The sequence below is a fragment of the Malaclemys terrapin genome, chromosome 11 (genome assembly GCF_027887155.1).
Source record: "Malaclemys terrapin pileata isolate rMalTer1 chromosome 11, rMalTer1.hap1, whole genome shotgun sequence".
Taxonomy (NCBI): Eukaryota; Metazoa; Chordata; order Testudines; family Emydidae; genus Malaclemys; species Malaclemys terrapin.
The window spans coordinates 44380908-44398393 of NC_071515.1; the positions used below are offsets into that span (position 1 = coordinate 44380908).

A 17486-nucleotide genomic window follows, 5' to 3' on the forward strand; every position below is an offset into this window, starting at 1 on the left:
GCATTTTTTCCAGGAACTAGTTCACTAAGATACATGCACTAAGATATTTATTTAGAGAAATACAATGTTCCCTTTGGAAATTCCAGTATTTCAGGTTGATCTAATACACTCTTTATTTTTCTTCTACTCACCATAATGAGTTTCTATATAGACAATTGTATTCAGCAGTAGTCTGTGCCTCTCCTTCTTTACTTTGCCTTGCTGTTGCTCTCCTATTAGCTGTAGCTATGCAGTCCTTTAGATACAATGTTCAGGAATTGTGTTATGTTTGCATTGAGCACAGATGCAGCTTTTGCACTTGCGGTCTGCATCATGTGTAACACCCTCATTCCTTCCAGTCATTCCTTCCAGGGGAGGAATGACACCAGGTTTTCTGAGCTATTTTTGCCTTTTCTTCCAGAATACTCGGGGGGAGGGAGGGAAGACTTCGTGATCTCCATGCAAACTACCAGCCTGTCTGCTGCCAGTACTGCCTGCTCTTTCCAGTGATGACATTCAGCTTTGCTCTACCACACGGGATACAGCACTGATTCCTCATTATGTAAGGCAGTCTAGGTCAAGTGTAGGAGAGAGACTGCTGGCCTGAGCAAGCCAGTGGGATTGCTCCTTCAGCTTAATGCTTCATGGGGTATGGAAGTGGATTCTGACCTTTGCTACATCTTCTTGGGTAAATGTTTTTGCATGATTTAGTGGTAAATATGCTGTTTTTCTATGCAGATGACTGTCAGCCATGCTGTGAGATGCAGAGAGAAATTGCTAGTAAAAACCAGCTCTGTCAGCATGCTTGAATAAGCAGAGTAATCTTTCTTCTAGCCATCCCAGCTTTAAGGCACTTTGCAAATAAATAAATCATAAATTAGGGTTTGCTTAACAAACATCTCCTCTATCCATGTGGGGATTATTGTTGATTTGACTGATTAAACAATGAACAAAATCCATTTGCTTGGAGGTGTTGTAGGAAAGCATTATTAGATGTGGCTATTAGCTCTGAGAGATTTACTGCAATTCTTGGCTGTTGCATTGCCTTTGCCTCACATTACAAATATGCTTCCTTCCCAAAAGAGCTGCTTTATATTTTATTTCCTTGCCTTACTTGATTATTTTTAATGACAACAGTTAAAGTCTGGAGGATATTCAGCTATTGTTTATTGTATGACTGCATGAATTTACACAACCGTTATATACTGGAGGTTAATGCTGCAGACAAAACTAGTGTTAGTGAGCCCTCTGCAGAATGTCAGGACACTATATGCTGGCTAAACTTGCTTTAGGTTTTTGGTGCACCAGGGGAACTCAAATAAAATTGTTAAATTTATACTCATGTTGGAAAATGAACCATAAAATACACGGAATGGATCTTTCTGTAGACTGCTATGTTCCTACAGTGAGGATTGTCAGGTGGTGAATAGAATGATCACTAATGGAATGCAGCAGAATAGGCCCTAGGAAGTAACAGCATAACATTGATACTGCAGTCTCGTGTAGGGAATTTCAATAAGGCTGGCTCACTTGTTAGGACAGTTACCATTTAATGAGGCAAATATAATAATTTGGAAGTATTCTGGTATATTAGGAGTCCTTTATTCTACAGCTCAAGTGTGTGTATAGCACCATGGACAGCTACTAAGCACTGTTCAGTAAAGTAAAGGAGTGACACAACTGAATTAAAGGAGGTGGTAATTTGTAAAACTGAAGACTGCTTAAACTAAATATGAGTGGATGTGAGAGAGCTTCAGTCAGCATGTGTATCGACTTATTAAATTCTATTAGCTTACTACTAGGATCTTGAAAAAGAGGCTGTTTAATACATAAACTTTAAAAATTATTCATGTACATACTATAGTATTTCGTCTCTGTTAATGACCACCTGAACATCTTTGAAAAAAACATGTGTAAAGAATTATAGATTTTCCTACCATAGAAGGTATGGTATTAAACAACATTATGCTCCAATTTAGAGGACTTTATGGTTTAACAGTGGCATATTTGTTGATGAGAAAAATTTTGTTTGATTCTTTCTTGTATCTAAATAAGATGGAATATATACATTTCCTCCAGAACTAATTTTGATGGGGATAATCCCTTAAACATGCTGTGTCCCATTTTGCAAAGTAATTATTCCTCACTTTTTTGAAAATAATCAGTTAATGGTTTCAGTGCAACACTGTGCTTGAAAGTGATAATGATAACTTCCATAATCATTAAGGGCTCTGTCTCCCCTGGCCCAAAGCTGTCAAACAATCAAGCTGTCTGTTTATCATGATCTCAGCTCACCAGTTTCATTTGTTAAATGAAAATCTTTCTTGTGATAACACATGTTCAAGTTGTACTATATGGTATAATTTAGCAGAAGTGCCAGGCTGACACCTTTTATTAATTACTTTGTGAAAGAAGAAGTTAGAGTCAAGAAAATACTTCTGTCTGACATAATGAAAACACCTCTTTTACTAGGCATAGTTCTGTTGTATAATATTTTAAAGGAGAATTCTGGCAGTTCAATGTATGCAGCTGTTTCTTGAAAGCAAGCTACTAAAACAGTTGTAGCATATATTGGTGTATGGATTTTTTAAAATCAAAACTGAAAGGCACCACATAATGATGTGCCTTTACTGCTCTGATGAAAGTTTGTTAGCTTGCTTCTGCCCACACCACTCTAAAAGAATTAGTGCATTGTGTCTGAGTACATAAAAAGGAGCAATGGGATAGAATATTCTGAATATAATTTTTTGTATTGGTTCAAAGAATGTTAACAGCCTAAGCTATTTAATTACACAAAGTCATTGATTTCTTTTTTTAAAAAATATATGTGCTGGTTTTTGAAATTTTATCATCATAAATTCTACTTTGTGCACCATTGCAGATGTTGTAGATTGCAGTGCCGTTACAATATCTCGCCAAGGCCCAAATCCATGACTAAGATACAAAGGGTTAAATTCTGGAACAGTGTGAAACTCATGTGCAGGCTGTGTGATCAGCCATATATAAATACAGGGCTGAGGACTGAAATGCACAGTTCCAAACTGCAATATGTGATATGGAATTACTCCAAAATAGCTACTGCAGCGTATGGATTGGGGTAGGGACTAATGGCCACTGTTCCCTTTTCATGTGTTTCTGTGGCCTGATGGAATTGCTCAGTTCATGGACATAGCGGCCACAACCCTGGCCTGCCTCACAGTATCCCTCCCCTTTCTACACTTCATACTGTATAGATTAGGGTCCCCCTGGGCACCCTATATCCCAGTCCCACACAATGAAACCAGTTTTCTGCAGCATTATGGACCTTCTGAAACTTGCACTAAAAATTAGGAGCACAGAAAAAACACTGTAGTATGTGCTGAAAAACGTGGGGCACAGCTGGGGAATCATTGAAAGATTTGACAGAAACATACAGGAGTGGAGGAGCTTCATCGCTGCTCTAAACATGTAATGGGAACATGATGATGATGATGATGTGATTTACAATTATTTTGGAATAATTTATTTATCATAAACATCTGTGACAACAGTTTAATTATGATGTCAAACAATTTACAATATATGTGAGTATCATTTGTATGAAGACAAGTTTGGGTCCCAGATTGGATCAGTCCATCAGAACTGGGCAATTGCGATATATGTATTGTGTGTGCTGACAAAAATAATTCAAACTATACTAGCTAAATTAGAATTTACAAACGTAATATTGTAGTAAGCTGCTAAAGGAAAGCTGTAAATAGCTTAATATGACTGTATCTCACCTCAGATATAAATGCATATTGGTTTGTAGTGTTATAATTCAAAAACTTCAGACAGGCTTGGGCTTTTAAAAATCCCAAGCCTTTGAAATGCAGAACTGTCACTTTTCATTTGTGTTTAGTTCCATGCTTTGCCATCCTAGGTACCCACCTGGGTAAATTGTAGAGATGCTCTGTCTCCAGTACAAAAATAATTCTCTCTCTTTCTCAGAGGGTTTTCAGCCTTTGCACTGTAACTGATTAGAAGAATATAATATTCTATTTTCTCTGGACATTAGCTGGTTGATTTTTTTCCAGTTTCTGGTTATCCAGCAAGGATGGTTTCTTCCAACACTACTTGCCTCCATAGCTTTTCTGTGACTGCAGAACTATTCATATTATCAGTTGGGTCATTTCTATCTCTAACCTATCAGGTTATCTGGATCTTCTCTCTCTCTTGCCCTGGGTTGCCTTATAGATTCCTTGCACCCCATTTTTCAAACAAAGTGCAACTCTTGGAATAAATTTAATCCCCAGAACAACATCAAGTAAACAAAAGAGAAATTAGAAGACTACAAGAATATGGGGAGATCTTTTAATGCACTGGCATCTGAAATGTATGCTGTGGTCATATCTGACAAAATTGTTGTTCTCAGCCCCTTCTCCAGCAATTACACAGCATTTTCAGTATTGCTGGTGGCATGGTTTCCTGCCATTGCTGAACATCACGCCTTTTGAAACATAATTCTAGAAATTTCCTCAGATTTATACATTAGGTTTTCCAGTTTACAGTGTAAATGATGATGTGGAGTTGGAAAGGCATACAAGGACCAAAACCTGGCTTTTAAGCTACAGTTCATAAAAAAGGGAGCTGCACTGCAGTGGCAGCCTCCAAGTGCAATATGGTAAATTTACCCATTTATGCTCTGAGGCAATGTGTGCTTCTTTCCAACCACAGGGGCCTCTCCCCAAATGCAGCATAACTAGTGTGATTCTTCTGTGCAGCAGGTGTAGGGCAGAATTGGGGGCACTTAAGCATGAAGTTTGCATAGCTTCCATATAATGGATCATGGTTCACAGATGCTCGTTCACATAATTGCACAGGGATGCTTGAGGATCGGTCTGAACTAGAACCTTACAACCTGACCTGAACCTAACAGGTCCTGACAACATGTGTTGGGTTCAGGTCAGGTATGAAAACAACCCAACACTTTTGGGCTTGGGTAAGGTTAGTAGCCTCTAATCACCTCCTCCCGCCCATGGGGTTTGTGCAGGAGCAGCTCCGTGCCTTGTTCCTGCTAGCCACCGGTGCCTGGCTGCACTGTGGGGTGAGTGTGCTGATAAGTTGTAGTGCCTCTCACTCTGCAGCACACACAGTTCAGTGAGGCAGAGCTGGCTGGCAGGAACTGGGTACACAGCTGCACCATGCCAACCCCATGTGCAGGAGGCAGCTGTAGATGGATTACAGGTATGGGGACAGGCGTGCCGCCAGCTTTTCCGCCACCCCGAAATGCCATCCCCCCACAGAGGATTACCGCGGTCGCCGCCCCCCAAATCGCAGCACCCTAGGTGACCGCCTAGGTCGCCTAATGGGTTGTGCCGGCCTGTATGGGGAGCAGGAAGCCTCCCCCAGGACAAAGCAGCAGCAGTAGTGATGACACAGGTTTGGGGGTAGCGGCCCAGAAAGCGGAAACTTGCACCCCTTCAGGTGCACGGCACTGCTCTGAGATGGGGATCAGGCCATGGGAGTGAGGGTAGGAAATCATGGAGACCAGGCCAGGGCTAGACCCTTGCAACCAGACTCTCAAAAGGACCTGACTACAAGTGTTCGGTTTGGGTCAGGTATAAAAACAAGCCTGGATAGGTGGGAAGGGTTTTCGGCATGTGTGCAATGAGGAGTGAGCAAAATTTTTGTCATGATGAATAACTTGTGTATCATAAAGTTGCTGGTGTCTGAAACTTATTTTTAAATAGATACAAACAGTATCTTCCTTTTTGAGAGAAGTGGTTTGAAATAAGGTGGTACAAGCTCTTTCCCCCCCCCCACTTATCTTCTTGTGGGAAAAGCTTACATGATGAGGGGAATCTATAAAAAAATTTCTGAACTGGGGCAGAGTATATGGGTTTCAAATATTAAATATACAGTAAGGATTTACACTGTAGAAACTCTGTAACTGTTCATAATGACTTGCTATGGAAGAGCCTTCTGACCCTCTCAAATCCCAGGTCAGACGGCTTGGCATAGAATAGTTACGGGGCAAATTGGCGAGTTGTGTTAAAGCTATAGTAGTCAGTCATTAAAAGCTACTGAAGTTTGGTGGGGCTAGACTACAGTACCTTAGTATATGCTCTCTCTGACAAAACTGGAGTGTAGTAGTTTTGGGCTGCGGTTCAGCCCTCAGCGGGGCTGTGGGGTAGCCCACTGCCTTGCTACTGTCCAAAAAGAGCCCCGAGCCCCAATCAGTCTGGGGCAGTAATCACACAGTTAGGTCAATACCCAGGCCTTTAAGCAGGGACTGGGTTGGAGTTGGTAGCAGCCCAGGCCCTACGCCAGGGCGGGGCAGCAAACCAGTAGTCAAGCAAGTACCCAGGCCCTTAAGCAGCGGCTGGGCCAGGGTTTGTAGCAGCCCAGGCCCTAGGTCAGGGCGGGGCAGCAAGCAAATAGTCAGTCAGAGGCCCAGGCCCTTAAGCAGGGGCTGGGTCGGGGTTTGTAGCAGCCCCCAGCCTCTCTAGGCCAGGGAAAAAGGAGGAATCTGCCACCCAAGGAGTGGGTGGCAGGGGGGACGCAGGCCCTCCCACTCCACTGCGTCCCAGCCAGGGGCCCTAGCAGTGACGGAAACTCACTGCTGTCAGTGGGGATCCTGGCCGCAACCCACTGACATCGGTTCTGGCAGTGCAGCAGCCAGACTGGGGTCGGCTGCCCCCGGGCTACTTCTACACTCCACCTCCTACAGTACCTGGGCCGTCTTAGTGTCGTCGGTGCTCTCCACCAGCATGGGCTCCTCGGGGTAGGTAGCGAAGGGCAGGCTTGGCTCCTCCTCGGGGTAGCTGGCACGGGGCAGGCTTGGCCAGTCCTCCTCGGGGTAGCTGGCACGGGGCAGGCTTGGCCAGTCCTCCTCGGGGTACCTGGCGATAGGTAGGCTCGACCGGCCCGGTGAGTTAGCAGGCCGCTCGCGGCCTGCGGCTGTTTCCCAAGCAGGAGCTCGGCCAGGGACATCTGCTCTCTCCGCCGGCCTGGCCTCCACTGAGCGCTGCAGGCGGGCTTTTATACTTCCGGGTCGGGGCCGTGACCTCGGAAGGGCGGGCGCCGGACCCGGTGGCTCCGCCCACGTTGGTAGTAGGGGAGGTTCGGCCCTCAGCGGGGCTGTGGGGTAGCCCACCACCTCGCTACATGGAGCTACAAGAAATTCATAATGCAGTTAAAAAAAAGTTTTGACTTGCATGCAGTATTTTTACAAGATCCTTTAGGTACCTTGAGCCCAGTTACATTCCACCACTGATACCTGAGGAAAAAAGTAATTTCAAGAGCTATTGAACACTGGACACCTTCACAGTATATTAGTATGAGTGCGTCTAAAATTGTGATTGTGGAAAATTCAAGTGTTCCATATAGAGTAGGCTAGGGTCAGTAAAAGTACAGAACTAAAATAGAAAGCAGGTTAGGCATGCTAACTAGTTCAAGACCTCACACAAGGATCCTTTTGTGTTGCACGGCCTGCATTTATTTATCTGAATTCTAGCGTCTCCTTATATAGTCCAGTTTGAAAATGACAACATTTAAAGTGCTATATGTAGGCAATAAAAGGAATACCTTGTAGCACAGACTGACAGAACCCAGTTTATACTTAAAAGTTTCAGGGTTGGGTGTTTTGCCACTTCACCTATCTACAAATCTGTACTTGCCACTGCCTTGCATTTTTGTCATTTTCAGAAATACCGGCCCTGAAAAGCACTACTTCTGGCAACAGTGTAATACTGACTGTGTTTGCCAGATCTTTCAGATCTTGAGGGAGATTCTGTCTGAAAAGGTGTTCCTTTTACCACAAGCAACTGATCTGTTGCAGATGTTTCAAGGACCTTGCAGAACTTTGCAACATATGAAAAAGATAATTCAGATGAATCTGCAAATGGTTAAAGCTAAATAAGAACCTAGCAATTAAGGTGCAAGTTTGATTCAAGAGACTGGTAATGAATTATGGATCTTTCCACCTCTGGGTCTGGGATTCATATTCCATCTGTGTACCTGTGACCAGTCTGAACTGTTTGACAACTGTTCAGTGGCCTACATAGAATGACTAGTGGACCAATGTTCGTCTCATAAAAGCCAAGCTCACAACCAGTGATCTCACTGGTGATCTCGGCAGAAAGGTCACAGAGTGAATATGCAGTCTTTCTACAACAGGATTGAGGCACATTCAAGGGGGAAAGTTTGCACAGCTTCTGTCCATTTTGTACTTGTCCTATGCAGAGAAAGCTTCAGTTTCCAATGTTGTCAGGCTGGGACCTTTCATACTCAATAAAAAAAAAAACAGTTTAAAAACAATGTAGACCATCTAAAAGAATGGTATTGAAATTAAATATCTTGTCATGTTGGCATCCATCTTGAAAGGAAGTTTAATTTCAACAGCCTTTCTTGATACGATTTTGAACATTCTTACATACATATACATCTTTTTGTAGAGCAGCACAGTTCAAAAGTGCAAGTAACATTAATGTTAAAGAAACAGCCGAGGTATTCTTAAAATATGTTTTCCCTATACTGTTTGTAATACCCTCTCAGGAGCTTCAAATACAACTTCTTTCACTATTGAATTTATCCTTTTCTACTTCATAATCAGAATTTTCCTCCTGTGTTCCTATAGCAGCTTAAAACTATAGGGTTTTTTTAAAAAAACTCAGTAACCAATGTTGGTTTGTTTTTTTCCCAAACTAAATATTTAGAATCTTAAGGATTATAATTATAATAACGTTAACATTTGCAGTGCACATTTAGATGTTTATAGGGATGGATTTATTGTAATTGTTAGAAAAAATGCTCATAATATTGAAGTATTAGTAAATATTTAAAGCTGGATTGTAAAGCCCTGATTCTGCAAGGTGCTGAATGCTTCCTATGAGGTGCTGAGCATCTTAACTCCCGTTGCAATCAATGGGAGTTGAAAGAGCTCAGCTCCCCATAGGATTTGGGTCCAAGCAGAATTTAAACCATAATAAAAATCCCATGATGCTAGTATATAAAATAAGACATGAAATGCCCTATCAAGACAGTATGTAAAATGATTCTGCTGGCTCCAGTGATCTGCAGACTCTTTAGTGTCAATGAATTACACATTCAAACATTTGATATCTACAATATTGGACAGGACAGCCTCATTATACGTGGATGCTTATTTGTTTTTTATCTTCACTTGCCAAATGCATATATTACATAATGAAATAAATGCTTTATTATTTTCAGCTTTTCTTCCTCCAACCAGCACCCGATCCTTGTCTGCTCACTGCTAGGATTCCATCCTGCATTGTCCCCTTCCCTAACATCATTGGTTGCTCTGCACCCACCGTACCCCAGCTTTACATAGATAAAGCTATGACATTCAAAAGCACTTACCTATGGTTATTCCAGTTTTTAACAGTTCATTTTTTATCAAGAAACAAAACTAGAAGTGTGTAATGCTCTCAGATTTAGCTTTGATATAACAATAAAGCTAGGAGCCAGTGCAGTTGTGGGTTTGCTCTACTGGAAGGTACCGTCACTTAGTAGTTTGAATTTTAAAAATGCATAATTTTTTTAAAAGATTTGTCATTCTAAAACCTTGTAACACGTGGACCTAACATCACAGTTGTGTGTAGCAATACATTTGACTGACAAGACAGCATAAAATACAGATGTGATATCAATCACATCCTGTCATATTAAGGTTTTTGATGATACTATAGCTAAATAATGGGAAATTTACCATTCAAATGCAGTGGTGAGATAGAATACAAATAGCAGTCAGTTGAGAGATGCATAGCAACATATACTTGAAGGGTTTCTGGTTTCATCATAATAAATCACAACAATGAATTTTGATATAAAGAAATCATTCCCCAAAAGAGGAGGTCAGAATAGATGACTTGGTGGTACCTTCTGGCCTTAAGCTCTGTCACTGTATGATATAAATAAATAATTCATTCCCAGAGGTTTTAGTTTTATTTGCTTTGTCCCTATGTTTCAGAAGTAAACAGTATCCAATTTTTAAAACTTAAGTGAAAAGTTAAACAACAAAACAATTTTGTTTCATTTTGTTCATTTTTAAAATCAGACAAACTTAACAAACAATTAACTTCTTAGTTTAATCCTTGCTCTTTGTTTCTGCTCTAAAGGAATGTGGCTCTATAGAACAGATATGCACAGACTTGTAAAAAATGCTATTCTGGCCAAAGAGACTTAAAAAAATCTGCTGGTTACAGCTGGTTCTTTCATTTTGCCAGTAGATGGAGCTGTCCCGTAAGGTGAAGGCTCTCTCTTTCTCTTCCCCTACCCCCCACCACCCCACAAAGCTATTTGCTGTTTTCTATTAGGTACCATAGAGTGAGCTTCAGAACAGGAAGCTGAGGATGAAGCAGAGAGGATACTGCAGAGGTCTCTGTTTTTTCCCAATGAGAATGCAGCAATTCTAAATACTTGTTAATTTTTTGGAACTGGAAATATGAACAACTTCATTAGAGAGCATTTCATCAACATCATTTCTGGATGCTTTTCTTTCTTGTAATAGATTGGAAATTCTTGTTTTATCAGGTAAGCTGGCAGAACATTTAATCATAGACCTTAGTTCATTTATGTCAGTTATCTTGTGTGGGGGGTTTAAAAATAAATAAATATAAATAAATCCTATACCTGCCTGTTTTGTAGTTAATACTAAGCATGGGATAGAACAGGAAATCCAATTTTGTATTTTACAAAATCTTTCATAAGCTGCAGTCAGGTCTGTTTGGCAACACAGCATTTTTTTTTTTAGAGGATGGATTTTATCGGCCTTATTTTTTGGATGTTTGCCACTTCTTGTATTTGTTTGCCTGTTATTGTATTAAGGCATTTAATTCCTTAACTGTCATTTAGAAGTGTTAGACCCAACTACTTGAGGTTTTATTGTTCATTAGTGCAGAGTACAAATTGGAGTCTAGTATTAAAGCACAGTAACAAGGCAATAGGGCTGCCAGAGCCCAGCGTTGCAGGGGTGTACAGCTTTCCTCCCATATTCAAACAGAGGCTCTGCTTTAAAGGCCAGATGCCTTACTCTGGGTTTTGGTGGGGGGTTGCTGCCTTTTTAAGGAAAAATCTTTCTAATGCAATACACAGTGGACCAAACTTACTTTTATTTACATATTTATTTGGCACTAGTGGTAATATTGCAGATATAACTCGGTTCATAATCTGAACCGTCTTGCTTTTTTAAACAGCACAAGAAATTTGCCAGGTGGACATCAAGCTCTTTCAGCATCTTTTCTAAAATGGATTTCTTCTCTGCTACTTGTCGGAGGTATGTGCTTAAAAAAGACTGCATCAAATTCACGTCTTTTGGATTTCCTTTTCCCTGTTCTTTGGCAAAAAGTTTTTGTTGCTCACTATGCAGTACTTCCAAATGGGCTGACATTTTGATTTTAATGTCAGACTAGATATCTTAAAGTTATAATTGTGTTTTTTTCCAAATGCTCTTACTTTACAGATATGATGTCAAACTTGTGAGCTGTATTGTCTTTTGTTACTATCAAATGTGGCTGCTTTTCATACGGATTTTCAGTTTTATATATGACTGATCAATGTGTTAATGTAGTGCAAAAGAAAAAATTGCATGAAAAACCACACTGAGAATCTGAGATTAAATGAACAAAAACAGGAGAATTCATTGCAATTTTAGTTTAGTTTATCCTGTTGTGCCCAGGTTGTGTAGCACAGGAGTTTCACACCAGCGGATGATCTTAACTTCAACATTTGCAGCAATATTTAGGCATACAAGAGCAAGTCCCAGACAGTTAGCCTTAACTTTGGATGTTCTCATTTCTTTTGGTCAGTTAGATATTAGTTTTGTAATTCAAAGGTAATTTCCATTGTTTTAAAGTGTGTGGGGAGGGGTTAGGATGGGGAAAGCTATAGCTAACTTCCCCACTGAAATAAAGTTTTTTTGTATAAAAAATCTTTCTATCGAAACTTCGGGGGGGGGGGGGGAGGAGGATTTTCCACCATAACTATATTTTAAATGAAAAATAATGTTTGGCTACAGTGATTTACAGAGAAATCATGCCAAACCAGTTTGATTTCCTTGGTAGATGGGGGAATGCAGCGAACATAATATACCTGAACTTTAGCAAGGCTTTTGACACAATCCCACATGATATTTTTATAAGTGACCCGGAGAAATGCGGGCTTGGTGGAACTACCATTAAATGGATACATAATTGGTTAAACAACCACAAACAATGAGTAATTATTAATGATAATAGTAATTATTAATGGAATGATGTTAAATGGGAAGGAGGTCTCAAGAGGGGTTTAGACCAACAAATCCTGCATCTTGACGGGGTTAGACTAGATTACCCTTGCATTCCCTTCTAACGCTATGCTTCTGTGACTCTATGATACAAATGAACAGTTCTGATCACATCATAAATCACAAGAGCAGTGATCAAATGATTTTATAATTATCATCTGAACCCTGGCATGAAATTAATTTACTATACCTCATTGTAACCTGCTAGTGTATTTTACATTCTATGGATCCAAATTTGTTTTAAAGGTACAGAACATAATGTGCACTATTTAAATAGCTGCAAAGATAAAAAAGATTTTTCAACTAATTACTTTTGTGTTAAAGTGAGGTGGCTTAGAAATCTCAAAATCTACAAATCTCAAAATGCCCATGAATATTGCTCATTTAGCTGCATTATGCCAATGAGAGAAACTTCTCTTGTCGACGTAAAACCAGCTCAGTGAGCGGCAGTATCTATGTCAGTGGGAGAGCATCTCTCGCTGATACAGCAGTGTGCACACAGGCGCTTATGCCGGCAAAACTTATGTTGTTTTTTCACACCCCTGAGCGACAAAAGTTTTGCCGACATAAGTGCTAGTGTAGACATGGCGTAACTGAACATAAATATAAATCTTAGAACTGAATTGGCTCCAGATGCTGAACTCTAGATGATATATTTTGGTCTATGTGGTCCTAGTTCGTTATATTTTTGGCTACCTTAATTTACTGATGTGAGACTAGGAGAGTATGTAGGTTTACTTGTTGTTTGTCTTGATGAACAGTTTGATCTTTCAAAACTTAATATGTAAAGTGGCATATTCTTTCTTGACTATTTTTCCTCAGTGTATTTATAATCAGATGTGCTTACTCTAGTGGAAAAGTGAATTTTTACTACATTTTACTCTTGTTTGCCCTCCAGAGCCAACACACCCCTGGGAAAGTAGACTCATGCAGCATGAACAGAATTGTTAACTGAGTGCCAGTAGGAGGGCCAAATTCTGCCCTCATTTACTCTATTGAAGACAGTTGATGTATATGTTGCAGACAATGGGATTCCAATGAGTAACTGAGAGCAGAATTTGGCCTGCAGAATTGTTATCATTGCTAAAAAGAACATAGCTTGACTTTCCGATCTCAGGCTGAGTTTGCAGGTCTAGCAGGTAGAAAAAAACATCTTTTCACTTGTAAACTGAGAAAATTTGATATGGAATTATTGAGCTACATTAGATATGGAGTCCCATTATGCCATTTTCAGTTTTCAGAGCAAAGTTGCACTTTAAAGGTTAAGTTTCTCTCTCTTTAAAAAAAAAAGGTTTCACAAAGCTAAAATTTCTAAAATAGGGTCTTTAAGGGAATTTAACTCTGAAGTCATAATGGAGAAATTATGGCAAGGCTAAGTTGCAAAAACTAACATCAGAATTTTTTTAAGTACATCAGAAGCAGGAAGCCTGCCAAACAATTAGTCGGTCCACTGGATGATTGAGGTACTAAAGAAGCACTCAAGGAAGACAAGGCCATTGTGATGAACCTAAATAAATTCTTTGCATTGGTTTTCACTGCAGAGGATGTGAGAGAGATTCCCACACCAGAGCCATTCTTTTTAAGTGACAGATCTGAGAAATTGTCCCAGACTGAGATGTCAATACAGGTGGTTTTGGAACAAATGGATAAATTAAATAATAACAAGTCACCAGGACCTGATGGTATTCAACCAAAAGTTCTGAAGCAACTCAAATGTGAAATTGCAGAACTATTAACTGTGGTATGTAATAACCTATCACTTAAATCACCTACTATACCAGGTGACTGGAGGATAGCTAATGTGACACTTAAAAACCTGAGGTGATCCTGGCAATTACAGCCAGTAAGCCTAACTTCGGTACCAGGTAAATTGGCTGAAACTATCAGACACATAGAAGAACATGATTTGTGGGGGAAGATCTCACCACTCTATCAGAATTCTGTGAGGGGGTCAACAAGCTTGTGGACAAGGATGATGCAGTGGATATAGTGTACTTGGACTTTCAGAAAGCCTTTGATAAGGTCCCTCACCAAAGGCTCTTGGGCAAAGTAAGCAGTCATGGAAAAAGATGGAAGGTCTCCTCATAGATCAGTGACAGGTTAAAAACTAGGAAACAAATGGGTAGGAATAAATGGTCAGTTTTCAGAATGGAAAGAGGTAAATAGCAATGTCCCCCTCTGTCCACTGCAGTTCAACATATACATAAATGAGCTGGAAAAAGGGGTACAGTGAGGTGGAAAGTTTGGGGATGATACAAAATTACTCAAGATAGTTGAGTCTAAAGCAAACCATGAAGCGTTACAAAGGGATCTCACAAAACTGGGTGACTGGGCAACAAAATGGCAGATGAAATTCAACATTGATAAATGCAAAGTAATGAACATTGGAAACCATATCCCAACAATACATACAAAATGATGGAGACTACATTAGCTGTTACCACTCAAGTAAGAGATCTTGGAATCATTATGGATAGTTTTCTGAAAACATTCACTCCGTATGCAATGGCAGTCAAAAAAGCTAGCAGAATGTAAAAACCATTAGGAAAAGGATAGATAATAAGACAAAAACTATCATAAGGCCATTATATAAATTCATGGTATGTCCACACCTTGAATACTGCGTGCAGTTCAGATGATCACATTTTAAAAAAGTTATATTCCAAATGGAAGAGGTACAGAGAATGGCAACGAAAATGATTAAGGGTATGGAACAGCTTCCATATGAGGAGAGGGAAAAAAGACTGGGACTGTTCTGCTTGGAAAAGAGATGACTAATATGAGAGAGGCCTAGAAAATCATGAATGGTGTGGAGAAAGCCCGTTACATAACACAAGAACCATGGGTCAATGAAATTAGTAGACAATAGGTTTAAAACAAACATAACACACAAGGCATAGTCGGCCTGTGGAACTCATTGCCAGGGGATGTTATGAAGGCTAAAAATATAACTATGTTCAAAAAAATTATGTAAGTTCATGGAGGATAGGTCCATCAATGGCTATTAGCCAAGATGGTCAAGGATGCAACCCCATGCTTTAGGTGTCCCTAAGCCTCTGACTGCCAGAAGTTGGGACTGGATGACAGAGAATGGGTCACTTGATAATAGCTCTGTTCTGTTCATTCCCTTTGAAGCATCTGGCATTGGCTGCTGTCAAAAGATAGAATATTGGGCTAGATGGACCATTGGTCTGACCCAGTATGGCCATTCTTATGTTCTTGTATGTAATTATACACACTTCATCACTACTTAAAGCAGCCGCCACTGGGATGGAACACAGCAGTACCAAACAAACACAGAAAAAGATCATTTTATATGAAATTACTGAACAACTGAAATTAGTATCCACCATGGAGAGAAAATCTGGCAACTCCTAGACTGTCGTCTTTTTCTCAGTCTTATGTGTCACTTGCTGTTAAGATAAGCCCTCCTGCGGCAACTATTAATTTACTGAAAGGAACTTTTATTTACATTATTAACGTCTGAACAGAATATTTCCATCATCAGTGACAGCATTTTTAAGTTCACAGTCATATAGGCTGTTTGTCCTTCATGTTGTTGAGAAGTTATTTGGCTTATGTTGCTCATCTTTTTGACACAGTTCTTCTCTGCTTATTCTCTCTGCTCACATACTTGCTTTGAAAATTCAATGCTTAGTCCCACACATTTGTAGGCTCTCTGCCTCTAGACACCTGTCTTTCTCTCCTCCATCTCTCTGTAGTTCCATTCTATTAGTTCCATATTCATCACACCCAGACTCTTCCTTTTGTCCACTTGCACCTTCTGCAATTTCAGACTTTCCTAACCCTCTCTGTGTATTCTATCACTACCTCCAAGCCATCCACACTCCCAGTTCAGCCTTTTAACATCTCACCTCTCTGTCATTCCAGACTTCCTTTTGTACCCTCATTCTATGCTAACAAACTTCAATAATAAAATAATAATAGCTGTAATTTACATTTAGAATCACAGAAATGTAGGACTGAAAGGGTCCTCAAGATGTCAAGTCCAACCCCCTGCACTGAAGCAGGACCAAGTAAATCTAGACCATCCCTGACAGGTGTTTGTCCAACCTGTTCTTCAAAACCTCCTATGATGGGGATTCCACAACTTCCCTTGGAAGCCTAGTCCAAAGCTTACCTACCCTTATAGTCAGAAAGTTTTTCTTAAATCTAACCTAAATCTCCCTTGCTGCTGAGTAAGCCCATTACTTCTTGTCCTACACTCAGTAAACATGGAAAATATATTTGAAGACCGATATCAGGTCCCTTCCCCCCCACCCCCCAACAGTCTTCTTTTTCTCCAGACTGAACATGCTCAATTTTTTTAACCTTTACTCATAGGTCAGGTTTTCTAACCATTTATAATTTTTGTTGGACTCTCTCCAATTTCAGAGGGGTAGCCGTGTTAGTCTGAATCTGTAAAAAGCAACAGAGGGTCCTGTGGCACCTTTGAGACTAACAGAAGTACTGGGAGCATAAGCTTTCGCTTATGCACAAGTCTTGCATCTGAAGAAGTGAGGTTCTGACCCACGAAAGCTTATGCTCCCAGTACTTCTGTTAGTCTCAAAGGTGCCACAGGACCCTCTGTTGCTCTCTCCAATTTGTCCACATCTTTATCGAAAGTGTGGCACCCAGAATTGGACACAGTACTCCAACTGAGGCCTCACCAGTGCTGAATAGACTGGGAAAATTACCTCTCATGTCTTGCATACAACATTCCTGTTAATACACCCCAGAATATTAACCTTTTTCACAAGTGCATCATGTTGTTGATTCTCATTCAATTTGTGATTCACTATTACATGCAGATCTTTTTCAGCAATACTATCCACCTGGTCAGTTATTCCCCATTTTATAAGTTGTGCATTTAATTTTTCCTTCCTAAGTGAAGTACTTTGCACTTATCTTCAGTGACTTTCATTTTGATGAATTCTGACGAATTCTCCCATTTGTCAAGGTTCTTTTGAATGCTAATCCTATCCCCCAAAGTGCTTTTGACTCCTTCAATGTTCTAGGCTACTATCTTTCCCTGTTCCCCATCTTCTAAATTTAATATTTTCTGACCAAACCCCCATTCGCTCACTGCCTAAGCTTCCAAGCGTCCATGCTTCTCCATTTCCTCCCTTTTTATGATAGCAGATTCCCATTACCCCCTTTTCCATTTCCAGGTTTCCATCACTTTCCCTCTCAGCTGTATTCATGTTCCCACCTATCTTCCTCTCAATCTTTGCATTAT

General features: G+C 40.2%; 1 protein-coding gene across 1 annotated transcript in view; it reads left to right on the forward strand.

The window, feature by feature from the left end:
* Positions 1–612: 612 nt before the first annotated feature.
* The window catches only part of LOC128845543 (sodium channel protein type 1 subunit alpha), a 177588-nt gene continuing 160714 nt past the window's right edge, over positions 613–17486 (forward strand). Inside the window, exon 1 of the mRNA XM_054044345.1 lies at positions 613–667. The gene's annotated coding sequence lies outside the window, so the exon portion shown is untranslated. The remainder of the gene's footprint in view (positions 668–17486) is intronic.